This window comes from Marmota marmota, unplaced genomic scaffold (assembly GCF_001458135.2).
Source record: "Marmota marmota marmota unplaced genomic scaffold, marMar, whole genome shotgun sequence".
NCBI classification, from domain to species: Eukaryota; Metazoa; Chordata; class Mammalia; order Rodentia; family Sciuridae; genus Marmota; species Marmota marmota.
The window spans coordinates 8,765,196-8,779,447 of record NW_025999913.1 but is presented as its reverse complement, the minus strand read 5'-3'; positions in this window follow the sequence as shown (position 1 = coordinate 8,779,447).

Genomic DNA, 14,252 nt, shown 5'->3' with positions numbered 1-14,252 from the left:
GCTAATTCACAATAAGGAAGTGGGTAGGGAAGAATAGAAGTGCTTTGGATTGGACAAAGGGGAATGAAGGGATAGGAATAGTAAAGATAGTAGAATGAATGGGACATGACTTTCCTATGTTCATACATAAATGCACAACCCGTGTAATCCCACATCATGTACAACTGCAAAAATGGGAAGTTGCACTCCATATATGTATAATATGTTAAAATACATTCTACTGTCCTGTATAACTAAAAAAGAACTACTACTACTACTACTACTAATAATAATCATAATCATAATCATAATCATAATAATAATATGAATTGGCCCTGCAATTTATTTATTAAAATTCTAGGAATTGGTAACCATTCCTCTCCCAGAATCTATCCTCTACAGAAAAAAATAAAACTATGATCCAAGCTAAGGATCTATACAGACAAAAATTAAAGAATATTATTAGGATCCATATAAATTAGTGTTTCTCTTTAAGCTCTCACAGGAGAGCAGGTGTGTGTGTCTTCCTGTTTGTTTAATTACTATTTCCCTTTGCCATTGAATTTGCAATGTTTGTATGAGGTCTAGAAATATTTTCCTTCAAGTCTGAATAATGTTATGTTTCTTATAAACAAAGTATTAATTAATTAGTGTTTAATAGTTAATTATTATTAATAATAATAATGTTTTGTTACCACCAAATGGAACCGCCTTGGTGGCCTGCACAGGCCATTGTGATGCCTCTGTCTATAAGAATACATCCACTCAACCCAACCCCAGGACTCCTGCAAGAGGAGAATGAGCTGGGCACGGTGGTGCACACCTGTAATCCCAGCTTCCCGGGAGGCTGAGGCAGGGGGATTGCAAGTTCAAAGCCAGCCTCAGCAACCGCGGGGGGCTATACAACTCAGTGAGACCCTGTCTCTAAATAAATACAAAATAGGGCTGGGGATGTGGCTCAGTGGTTGAGTGCCCCCAAGTTCAAATCCTGGTACCCCCACCCCCAATAAAAGAGGAAAATGAAAGAGGACTCAGAGCCTTCAAGTTCCTCTCAGGATGATAAACAAAAATTTTTTTGGGGGAAGGGGTTGCTCAGATGCAGATACAGTTGTCTTTTACCTTTATTGTGCATTTTCTTGGTATCACATTGTGGAGTAAGAGAATCTGTCACCTGTGGCTGCATGAGAAATGGGGATACAGGAAAATAAACTTCTTGGACTCCGTTTTGAGAAGTAAATGAAGGCTGGAGTGTCCCTCAGCCTGGCCTGCTCTCAGACTCTTCATGTTCTTCTTACCTCCCTCAAGAAGGCCATAAAGCCATGTGCAGCCTGGATACACCTAGAGGTGGAATTTGATGAATGAGGGGAAAAGCTGATATAATTATACATGGTCATCAAACACAGAGTAAATAAAACTCTGCAAGCAATGGACAGTTAATTTGGCTCTGAGAAGGACTCATTGACCTGGGCACACAGAAAACCAACTGCCTGTTCTGTGGAAGATTTTCACACTTAAGAAGATAGATAAGGTACCAGTGTCAAGTCTAATTTTTTTTTTGTTTCCTATCCTAGAAGGAAAGTTCTTCCCCCCCTTCTTATTAAATTTTGAAAAATAAATAACCACAGCAATATCTCAGCGGAGTTCCACACGTTTATTTTACACGACAGGAATGTGAAATAATTGGGCAATGAGTCTCAGCGGAAAAGAACAAGAGAACAGCTTGTTGTGTTGAATAAATTAACTTTGGCTCTTTTGGCTGAAAACATGATTATTGACAGATATCTTGTTCATGAGCACAGACCTTAAATCTAACAGGCGAAAATAAAAAAAAATATTTAAAGTCAAAGCTGATGAAATAGCTTTTATTGGCTTAAGGCAGTTGCTTCAAAGAAAAAGCACAAAGGGTTTCGACTTCCCACCCATGTGTTATTGGACAGGGGAAAAGGAAACATTTTATAGAGATAAGCTAGCCTTTTAAATATTGGGAAGGAATTTAAAAGCAAAAAATACCAGTATTGAAATAATTACAGATATTAGGCTACTTTACAAAATATGCACCACTTTTTTTCTTTGTGGCTTAAGGAAAAATTTTTACTGTGCCCATACCAACCATCCAAATGCATTAAACACAGGATGGGAAAACTTCTCTCTGCTCTCTTCCAAAGTGAATAATATATATATATATATATATTTTAAAATGCAACTTACTTTTTAAGAGGAGTGAAGCTGAGTAAGGAAATGTTAAAGGGCAAACTGGAAAAAAATGATCACTGGAGCTCTAATTTATAGGTGACTCACCATGATAGAAGGTAATTACTATTATTAATTATAATTATTATTTAAAGTCTATGTTTGGAGGAGCTTCGAGAGCTTTCCAGTGCTGACAGCACCTGTCAGAGGGAGGTAGAGGGGAAGCACATGTCTCTAAGGCACAAGTGCTTCTGTGGCTCTGCTAAAGTCACAAAGTCGTGGCGGGAACCGGAAGTGCCCCCAGGACTTTGCTCCAGGAAGCGTGAAACTTCAGCAGAGGATGCAGAACCAGTCACAGAAGGGAGCTGAGGTCAACGAACAGGAGCAAGGATAGGAATCCTGCAGACCCGACCTCTTACCCAAGGTGCAGTTTTTGGCCCAAAATACCATTCGCAGACTTTTCCTCTAAGAGCTTCTGTCCATAGGTGACATAGGGCTCCATGACCATACTGGAAAGCTGAATTGCTTTAAGGAAAAGAGCCCAAGAGCCCCCACGACACTCCCTAGGTGGAGAAGCAGCTTCCTGATTTAGTCCCAATCCATAATGGGCATGCCTAAGTGGGATTTTAGACCAGCCTGTCCTTATTGACCATTATTATCATGGTCACTATCAGTCATCATCAAAATGATTATCGACCACTGTTAATCATCATTTGTATTCTCCTCTGCTGTCTTAGCATGACATCATTTACTGCTTTTGTATTCAAAACCCTGCACTTCCAACATAATTCTCTGTTTAAAAGAGCCTTGGTGTTTGACACATTTTATAGTTTATGAAGCACTTTGGCTGAAATTCCTTGATCAACCTTCTGTAAAAATAAAATGACCTGAAGGTAGAACAGGGGATAGGCCAAACCTAAGACAAGCCTGAGATGTTGTCTTCTTTCACCTAAATAGAGGAAATGGCTTTAAGAATATCACGTAGCCCAAGTTTACTGCAGGGCAATTATGTAATAAGAACAGCACCCTAGGAAAAAAAAAATTCTTATAAGAGTCCAAGTAATCTCGTTTTACAAAGATGGAAAGTGTTCAGGATTCATTTAGTTTTCCTAAGATCTTCCTCCTAAAAAATGACAAAGCTCAGAGAGTAAATCGGGTTTCCTGTATCTAACTTGTTCCTCTTTCCGTGGCATAAACTGTCAGACTCTTAGGGAAGACAATTGTCCCAATTCTTAAGTGGCTGTGAAAGGCTGGGGAAATATGAGTAAGTTGACCTGCTCTTTGAGCATGTATTTATTTTTCATGATGATTACTTTTTTGCTTCATAACATAGCTCTTCCCTTGGCTCCATAATCTGGTGTTGTGAATGCAAACAACACAGCAGAGAGAGTGTGAGCCCTCGTGAGTGCAAAAGAAGGGCACAGTTTTGTTCAAGTGAAGGTGAGAATTGGTGAAAGATTCAGATTTGGGAGACCATGAGAGATAAAGCCACAGCCATTCAGGATGGTGCTTTAGGAAAAAAGGTTAACAGCTCTGTTAATGATCAGCATCGTGGTCAGCTGGTGGGCAAGGAATCAGGAGCTTCAGGTTTTAATTTATGCACATGTCAAAAGAGCTTGTGAACTTCAACTATTGTAAAACAACAGCAGTAGTAGCTATAAGACAGTGTGCTTCTCATCCTTCCAGGATATCACTTAACCAATGTCTGAAGTAGCTTGGCCTTCAGGCAGTCTCCTGGCTCCCCCATGCCACACAGTTATCAGCCTGGTCACCTTATTCTCCTTATTTTACTTTTCTCCAAACTTTGTGGTCCCATTAGGTCTTTGTGCCAACATCTCCAGGATTCTTGCTTTCTTACCTGTCAATCAGCTCATGCTCAGCTGCTTTCCCGATTCCCTCTCTTTAAAATGCATTTTGGAGATGATTACTAAAATACTTGTCACTGAATGCGATTCATGTCTTACTAAAAGTCTAGGATTCCAATGCTCCTCATTACCCTTAAGAAGAAAACCAAGCTCTAGATTATGAGCTGGTCTCCTGCTGCTTTCCTCTCAATGTTTGTTTCTGTCTCTTGTCCCTGTTTTTTTCCCCCCCAACAAAGTTGTCTTCAGTAGGCTCATTCATGAAGTTCTGGTTCAAGTTGCTAATAAGTAATAAATCTGTATTAATTAGAGCTTTATATGCTTCACTTCCCCTCTTCTTCTTCTTTTATTTATATATGACAGCAGAATGCATTACAATTCTCATTACACATTTAGAGCACAATTTTTCATATCTATGGCTGTATATTAAGTATATTCGTGTCTTCATACATGTACTTGGGATAATAACGATCAACACTTCCCCTCTTCTATCCCTCATTGGTAGAAGTGCTAATGGTCGACAGAGCTTCCTGCTTTCTTCCTGCAAGGCTATTTAATAAATCTATGACTTGCTGCCTTTCATTGTCTTCAAAATCCCAGCACCTCCACCAGTTCTTCAATTTGAGTAAAATGTGTACTTTTTCTTCAGCTGCCCAGGTTTTGGAACTGTCTTGCTTAATTGAAAAATATGCACTTCGCTATCAATTATTTTGTGGTTATTTCCTCCCTAAAGCTAATTCTGTGCATGGGTGAAATCCAAGGAGTATCTATTGATTGAATTTGTAGAAGTTTGACAGTACAGTAAAATCTCATATATGGATACCTACAGTCAAGGTAAATCTAGGTTAAAAGTATAAGTAAAATACAGCCATTGCTTTAAAAAAAATACAGAGAATGGATTAATTAGGCCTACATGGCAATGCCAAATGACAAGCCTCAAGATTTCCATTTTGATGAAAGATTGCCAAATTCATACCTAGAATACTAGTTGGAATGGGTCTGGTATTTTAAAGCTCTGAAAGTCACCATTTTGAAGTCTTGTTTATTTTGTTCGCTTCTTTGTCAAATGCTGTCTTTGTTGGTGGAGTAAAGCAAATGTAGTGCAAGTAATCCCAAGTGTCAATGGGGATGGAGTAGAAAAGGGAGTTTTCCAATCTAGGTCAGATGTAGCAGGAAGAAGTGTTTTCTATTGGATAAAATGTTTCACCTGCTTAACAGAATTAATAATAGCCCTGATGGCTTTTAATGGCTGAACAATTTCACTCTGTCTCCAACAAGCAGTCAAATTATCTTATGGATTTTCAGGATCATGGCATATAAAGAATGAGTCTGCCACACTACTACTCAGGTGTGCTCTCTTTTGTGGGTAAAGGTCACTCCACAATTGCAAACCAGTGATCTTGAGACACACACTGCCTCTTCCATGCCTTTAGGTTTGCTTTTATCTGAAAGTCATCTGCCACCACCATTTTTGTGCTTGTGGTCTCTCTACACAAATCACAAGAGGAAAATCTATTTCTCTTCCTCCTGGAAGCCTTCTGTGATCTTCCCTGTCTGAAGGGCAAATTCTTCATATCCCAGTGGAACAGCTCCCCCCAAAATAAATAAATCGAAAATGACGTGCAAACTATCCTGGGAGTCTTGCTGGGCTCCTCACCTGAGTCCTCAGTGCTCTGTCAGCTGGTTATACCTTCCTATGTGTGACATCACTCCCTGCAGACAGCTGTCAGCCCCTTGAGCAGGGATGACGTCTTTCCTTTCTTTTTTTAGGCAACCCTGTTTCTTCCATTAGAATAATCTCTTTTCTGTGGACCAGATTCATGTTAACTATGAAGAAGTCTCTGTGGTGGCTTTCTTGGCCTTCACAGCCCATTTCAGAGAGTAGTAAGTTGAGGTTCAGAAAGATTAAGAAAGTTACTTTTGACTGTAAAAAAGTAAACAGTAGTGACTTAAATGGGAAAATGTGACAGTGTTTCGTTTTATCAACTTTCTACCCTCCTTTATGACCCTTAGAGCTGTTATAACCATGGAAGTTTGAGTCTCTGCTTTTTCTGCCTCTAAAGGTCTTTAGTTTCTGTTTCTGTATGAGTTTGCTAAGAATGCCATACAAATTCCAGAACTGGAGGGCATGAGCAGAACTTCATGTCTTCGCAGTCCTGGAAGCTGCAAGTCGGAGAGGAAGGCGTGGCATTTCTCCGGAGGCCTTTCTGTTTTGTAGATGACCATCGTCTCTTAAGTAGGTAGAAAGCTATTGTCCTTAAGAGATCTTCCCTCACTACCTGTCTTTGTCTAACTTTCCCTTTGACACACGATTTATGCCCATCTAGAACCATCTCTTTAAAAATTTTTTTCCTTCTATTTTCTCTGTGGTCAAGGCTTTCTGAAACTACTAACATAATCCTAAACTATGCATGTTGTGCCCCAAGTCAGTTCAATAGTAGGAACTAATCCTTTTTTCCAATGGGTTAATTTCCCTTAAGAAGAAAATGGGTTCTTCATTTTCTAATAGAAATAGCAATGCTGTTCATTTGAGAAAAGGTCTCTGACATGCTATTTTCTACTGAAGTTCCACCCACCCTCTTTTTATATAATTTTTTTGGGGTGTTGGGGGTGGAGCCCTGGCCTTGCTCATGCTAACTTCTCTCTGCAGCAGAGGTTCACCTCCCACTCCTTGGTACCCAGGAGCCATAGCACTTACTTCCCAGCACAGGGTCCACTGCAAAATGGGACCTACTTGCATGTGGCTTTTATTCAGAGCTTAGCCTTTGCTGAGGCACCAGGCCATTGCCTAGACATGTCAGACAATGTCTGTCGGGTGACCTCAGTCTCCACTCAATCAGGCAGTGAGAGAGAACATCTTGAGCAATGACGTGAAATAAAAATAAAACACACCCCAGAGACAGGCCTTTCTACTCAAGAGCCTTCCAGCCAAGTGACATAGCAAATAGGCTTCACCCAAAAAAGGAGGAGGAGTGAGCTCTGCTTTAGGACGTGGGCGAAATGCCAGGGCCTTCTGGTCTACCAGACTGACTGCTGCAGAGACTCGAGCTGTCTAGACTTTCACTTTCCATCTCTTATAATGTCAAAGGCTGTTATGTAATGGGTACATTTTACTTTTCACCTTAATTAACCATGTAGCTCAGGGGAACAAATCTGTCATTTTCTATCCAGCAGGTCTCTGTGATGTGTCAACACCACCAGACCAAAACAACACGAGGTTGTCTAAAGGAGGGAGGGATCAAGGCAGACACAAGCGGGGGAGACAGCAGATTCCTACCTGCCCTGGTTCCAACAGAATGGTGCTTGGGCCCCTTTCCCTTAATTTTCACTCTAGTTATTGGACGTGTCATGAGTATGAGCAGCACCCATTCACACATCCACCTCATATAGACTTCCATCCAACAGATAATGATGGAATTTGTGCCAGGTGTCTGTCACCTGACACTGTGTTGGCAGAATTCATGTTGTAAAACTTTTTTTGTGTGTGTGGTTGCCAAGGCCTAACTTTAGTCTTATCTGAAACAAAAAAAAAAAGGAAAAACTCCCATTTTTCAGGTAGAAATATTAAGACTTACATTGAGTTTTTCCCGTACACAAGGCATAGTTCTAAACATGATATGCATATGAACAGTCACATACCAACCTTCTGTGGAAAAAAGCTCACTGTCTCTATTGCACAGGAAAAGGAGGCATAGGCAGGTGAAGCCAGCTGCTCATGGCATACTGTTGGTGCCTTGTAAAGTGGGGATTTGAATCTAAACAATTTGCTTCTAGAATCAACATTTTTGTCCTTGGGGGTGAGGGAATCTCATTTATAAATGCTCATGTAATGTGATGCCAAAATATAATCTTACTTTTTAATACATTTATTTGTGATCATTGATTTAGTAGAAAAGGTAAAGGAATAGCTTTCTTTTTCTTTTCTTTTTAATTTTTTTTTTCAACAGGAAAGAGTTTATTGAGGGATAGGAAAAGGGAAAGGGGACAGTCTCAAGGGAGAGAGAGTAGGTCCTCTCAGAGAGGAGAAGAACAGTGTAGCTCATTTGCACTCCAGTTTTACTGGGCATCTCAGGGAAGTTTGCAGAGAGTCCAGCCCAGGTCCACCTCTTGACAATAGCTTTCTACCATACTTAAGGTATAACATATAAGAATATTTACCCAGGTCAATATTGACAGCATCATGGATTAGAAAGATATTGTCTCAGCATTTAAGATACCAAAAACCACAGGGCTGAACATCTATGTAAACAAGAAGAGATTAAATTCAATTTAGCTTCAAGAGCCTAGTCTTTAAAATTATGTCAAATGCTAGAAACATTGGAAACATAACCAATTGAAGCTTTCAGCATCTAAATAAATTCTGTGTAGAGTGGTTTATAGGATTATTACCCTTTCTGGCTTGGGATTTGGAAATTATGAGTAAGAAAATTGAAAGGAAACATAAGAACATGAATTCCAGCCATCAATTATTTCTACCTGTCACATACACACACATGCACCCACACAATGCATGCACACATGCACACACACATGCACCTGCACACACACATGCACCTACGCACACGCATGCACATGCACACACACACACACACACACAATTGCTACTGTTTGTCACTGAAAAGATCTGCACTGAACCAATTTCTTTTGTTCGCATCTGGATTCCTGGGTGTCCTTTGTCATCCTGTGGACTTCAGGAGAACCTCCCACCATGCACCTGTGTCTCACAATTGCCTGATGCCCAGATCAGCAACTTCTTTTTCAGGAAGGAAAACAAATAAGCTTCCTTCTGAGTACTCATTTACACTGCTCTCTCTCCATCCACATCAATGTTTTAAAAAGGCCATTTTACATGTTTCTCTTCCAGGTTTGAGAAGCCCTTCTTCAGCTCATTTTCTACCTGATTGCTAACTTTATTAATAACCTCAATTCAAATAGATACTTGTCACTTTAGAAAAGAGAGATACTCCTTTATATCATTATCATTATGCACTTAGATTTATAAAAATACTAACATGAGAATTAATATTATTTTTCAAAGTAAAATTCATGGTATAATGTTACTTTGAGGAATGTGTTATATTTAGTTCATGTAATTCATTATGGGTGCTCTGCTAGTAAATATGTGTATGGTTGGGAGAAGATTCTTGGGGACCTCATGTTCTGGGCATTTTTTTAGCATATTGACTGCCTTTATTTGGGGCAATCCTTACAATAACATTTAATGACAAGCAACCTTTGAAACTAGAGACAGTGTCTCACTCTGACATAAAAACCACATATGCACGATATAGAAGATTCTAGTTCCCTAAGCTCAGGGTCTTGTGTCTTCTGCCAGCACTAGTAAAAGAGTGGCAAAGTCACTTATGAGTAGGGTAAAGCCTTAGACCCTCATTCACTATATTCAGTACATGGAATATGTAAAATAATTTCATTTGAATGGCAGGAGCTCATCCTAATGAATTAAACACAAAATATCTTCTCCGAGATCTTATGTATAGGTGAGATCTACTATTTTATCTCAATCATGTTTCCAAAAAGAATGGATGTGTCAATTTAGCAATCATCTTGCCATCTCTAAAGCTCAGTAATAAAATATCCCTAAAAACACAGCTGATTCTGGATCTAACACAGGAAAGCAGAGGATGACATAACCTATCCAAGTTCCTTCTGGCATATTGGTTTTATTCTTCTTAGGATGCATCTTTTGAAAACAAGTTGACATTTTGGCAAAAGGCAACCCAGACATTCTCCTATTGTGGAATACACAGTAGATAGGAGAGGGTGAACTGCCCACGTGCTCACAGGATTCTGATCATTATATTCATAGAAATATGACCTGGACAGAAGAATATCAGATGATAAAAAAAAAAACAAACAAGGGTCAAGCTTGCAGGGTGTATTTAAGCAGGTGGAATCCTTCTTCACTGGGTGATCTCTTGTTTAGCAGAAGCAAACCTCACCATGCCACTGTGGATAGAGTGGCAGGATTAGCTGAGTTTCCACTTTATCACTCTGCAATCAGCCATTCAACCTCTGCCTTACTTGGCCAGCTTGGGAGTGTGACCATAATCAGGAGACAGTGAGAGATCACTTGGAAATGTCTCCTGCAAGTCAACCCAACACTTCCTGTGGGAGCAATATTCCACTTGACTGATGTTACCTAACCTCCATCAGAACTGGTTCCCTTTTGTTCTTCTTCTTATTCAGTCCAGGCATTTATATCCCTCTTGAGTCATTTTAGTAAGTGGAACCTTCTAAAAAGGACAAAGAGTAGGGAGATGGAAAATGAGGCTCACCGGGCGCACCTCACTTGTTCAGGACCAGCCCATCCCCGAGCCGAGCCTCTCTCCACCCAGCCTGCTCCTTCTTTGACTAACCAAGTCCTGGAAAGTACTGCCTCACCACTATCTTCTTCAAACCTGCTGGAGAGATTCCAAAACTCAGCTCAGGAGAATCATCTCCAACATGTGGGCACAAATAAAGGCAACATTGAGTAATCAGGTAAAATTTTACTGGCTCCCTGCACCTACTTACACAACAGCGACCTCACCCTGACACCCCAAATTTCTCTCTCTTATTCTGGAGTTCCCTTGGTGATTCTCATAGGTGCTCACCCAGAGTTCACCCTGCTTATCCTCCCTGGCCCCTAGGATGTCCGCTGCTGCCTGTGTCCATCAGCAGCTTGGTCCTTTGCCAGAGCATTGATCCAAATTGCTCCCCAGCTGCAGATCTGCAGGTGCCCAAATGGTGATCTCTGTGTCCCATTTGTACATGGAGAGAATGTTCCTTTACCCACACCCATTAGCTGCTGTTCATTGTCACCAAGGCCTCAGAGCAGCTCTGCACCTGCCTCTGAATCTCTCAAAGACCCCTGCTTCCTATATCTGTCTTCCGTTCCTCTTTTAAGAGAGCTCTTTATGGGCCAGGCTTGGTTCTATGTGACCATGTCCAGCATTTCCTGCCCTGCAGCTCCAAGTTTTCTGGTGCAACCTCTTCCTCAAAGGCCCTTCCTTGCCATGTAAATATGCAAACAGACCATGGGGTTATTTCTGCACCCCGGCCTCATCGTGTGACCTCATGCTAATCATATATCTTAAGTCTCCTTGAAATCCCAGAGTCTATCTTGTGATTCTTTTATATCTTTTATAACAACAATCACGGAGCTGAGAATTGGAGTCAAATGACACCAGCCTACTTGACAAAATGCCTATTTTCTCTTTATCTGCCCTAACAAAAGGCCTCTCCTCTGAGGAACAGTCAGAAATTGAAGGTTGAGGCAGGATCTAACTTATGAAAAGCAAAGTACCCATGCAAACACTGCCTTAACAAGAACTCCGTAGGTCGTTTTATGGTTTCTAGAGAACAGAACGAACTTGCATTCATCAATATGACACCAAGAACCTCTTAGTCAATGAAACAGGGACCACGGGGTGCCTGGTTTATAAAATCTTAATGAGTATTCATCCCCAAATCCAAGACATCTGACTCATTGGTGTTTGTACCAGGCAAGGCGGGCTGGTGTTCAAGTTTCTGCTTCTTCACGCATGGGCAGGTGATAGCTGGTTGTCACATCTTCATTAAAAAATGCATTTCCCCTGGGTGATCAACAGCAAGTACAGACCCAAAGGGGTGTGCTGATGGAGGTTATCTTAGCATCAGTAATTTAAGGACTTTGGGCTCCACTCGAAGTCAATGAGTCCAGGGTTGCCAAGGCAACAGCAAAATACTCTCTTTGCCGTGTCTGCTCTGCATCAAGTCCAAGAGAGGTTATAAAAGACTCTCAGGCTAGAGAGCGGATGCCTCCTCCTCTTCCTTTTTTTAAATGATGAGGCTCTTCTGGTCAACCCAGGAGATAGGAATCAGAGGAAGAAAGTTAAGGAGCTCTGCTCTGAATCACTTGGAAATAGGAGGAGTAAATAGAGGACTTCTTCAACAAGGTTGAATGGGCTTGGGAAAAAAAATGGGACAGACACAGAGAAGCACTCCTACATGCAGAGCCTTTGGGAACCCGTGTCTCTGAGTCCACAGAAGTCAGAGGATTGATGTGAAAGGCTTTTGGAGCACAGATCACACGGTTTAGGAGAGCACTCCAGTCCTCTTAGGGGAAACACAATTAAGAGAAGGACACTAGAATAAAGTATGAAGTCACTTCTTGAGCCCCGCTGTGAGTGGGTAAACAGGAAGCAGAGAGTAAATCCAACTTTCCAAATGGTCATGCAAAGAACATCACGAATGCAGGTGATGTCAAAAGAATTAATGGGACTCTCTGTTTCCAAACACTTTAGTGTCCCACAGTGTGGAGAAAGCCAGGCAATGTCGAACAATCAGGTTGGTTTTTAAGCATCTTTAAGAACAAAGCTACATAGAATTGTTAAGGATTAAGTAATAGGCTTTTTTGATCTGATGACAATGGACAAATTAGAACAAATGCCTGAGGCTTGTAACAAAGAGTGCATTTGCTTAAATCTTCTTACAGGAGATATACAGATGATGTCCACTGGGTGCAGGGCTTCTACTGCTCCTTCTGCTTTCTTCTCCTCATCCACTAAAGTCTGACCACTTAGAGAGCAGGTGGGAGAGGGAGGTGGTGCTGTCCACTGCTGAGGCTTCTGATAGGTGCTTCCAATGAAAGCTTGCCCTGAAGAAGGTGACAGATGCTCCTGCCCTTTCCCTTCTCACTTCCTCTACTCTCTGGTTTGATATCCAACCCTTAGCCCTACCATTAACCAGTCGAAGCAAACAATTCAATAATGTCCTCGGTCAGCAGACCTGTATGGAGTGCATACCATGTGCCCGCTAGTGTCACCAGCCCTGGGGATACTGTCAAGAACAGTGCAGATGAAACACTCTGACCCTGAGGAATTTTTTGTTGTGTTATTGAGAAAAATAACAATGAAGGAAGAGAAAGAAGGCTGGGGGAGGTCTAATTTTAAATATGGTGCTCAGGGAAGGCCTCAATGGGGAGGTATCTGCCAAGCCAGGACTTTCTAGAAGTGAGCAAGCAGGCCAAGTGTGAATGTGGGAAAATAGCTGAGGGGGAGAGGGAAAGAAAGTAAAGGCATAAGGCAGGAGGGAACCCGGATGGCCCAAAAATAGCCCGATAGGGAGATACCATCCTACCCTGGGAAAGGATGAGTCAGAGAGAAGTAGGAAGAAGACCATGTGGGGTAAGGGCTGAGGACCACTCTCAGAGCTTGGAGTGCTCCAGTATTTCCATTAACACTGCCCAATGGTGCTAAGAATGTACAAGAACTTTGTTCTGCACTCTGCTTGCAATCTCCCACTTGGTCCTCCCAGACACTCTGGCAGTTAAATCCCAGCAAACCAAAGTCCAGAGGGATGAATTAGCTGGGATCAGAATCAGGACCTTGCAGTCTCCAGATGTACACTCTGTGTCCTGTGAAATCCATCTCGCCAGGGATCATCAATCAACGGAGAGAGGAAATAATACTTGGTAAATATTGGGACAATTAATTGCTATTTAAAAAATGTAGTTTAGATTTTAGTTCACACAGGGATTAGAACAAATCCCAGATACATTAGGAAGTTAAACATAAGTTAAAGTCTGAGAAAATAAGAGATTACATTTACCAAACTGCAAGCCAGGAAATGCACGGAGAATAGAGACCACAGAAAAAATTAGAGGAGTATGATTTCTTAAAAAAAAAAATAGGGAGTATATTAAAAATTTCAAACTCTCATACAAAAAATAAATAAAATTCTGAGGAACTCCTAATTCAGATATTCAAGAAATAAAGGGTCAGTTTCTTTATTATATAAAAAACATGCACAAATATATAAGAAAATACAGATGAAAGGAAAAATGCTCAATATCACTAATCGTCAAGGAAACACAAATTAAAATCACAATCTTGCTCCACACCTGTTAGAATGGCTATTATGAAAAGGAAAAAAATAACAAATATTGGCAGGAATGGGGAGAAAAGGGTACATTTGCACACCATTGGTGGGAATGTAAATGAGTGCAATTGTTAAGGAAAACAGTAGGGAGGTTTCTAAAAAATTAAAAATAGAACTACTGAGATCCAGCAATCCCATTACTGTGTCTATATCCAGAAGATGTGAAATCAGTATGTTGAAGAGAGATCTACACACTCACAAATGGATAAAGGACAATGTGGTCTATCCGCAGTGAGGTATTGTTCAACTTCAGAGAGGAAGGAAATCTGTCATCTGTATCAACGCGGATGAACCTGGAGG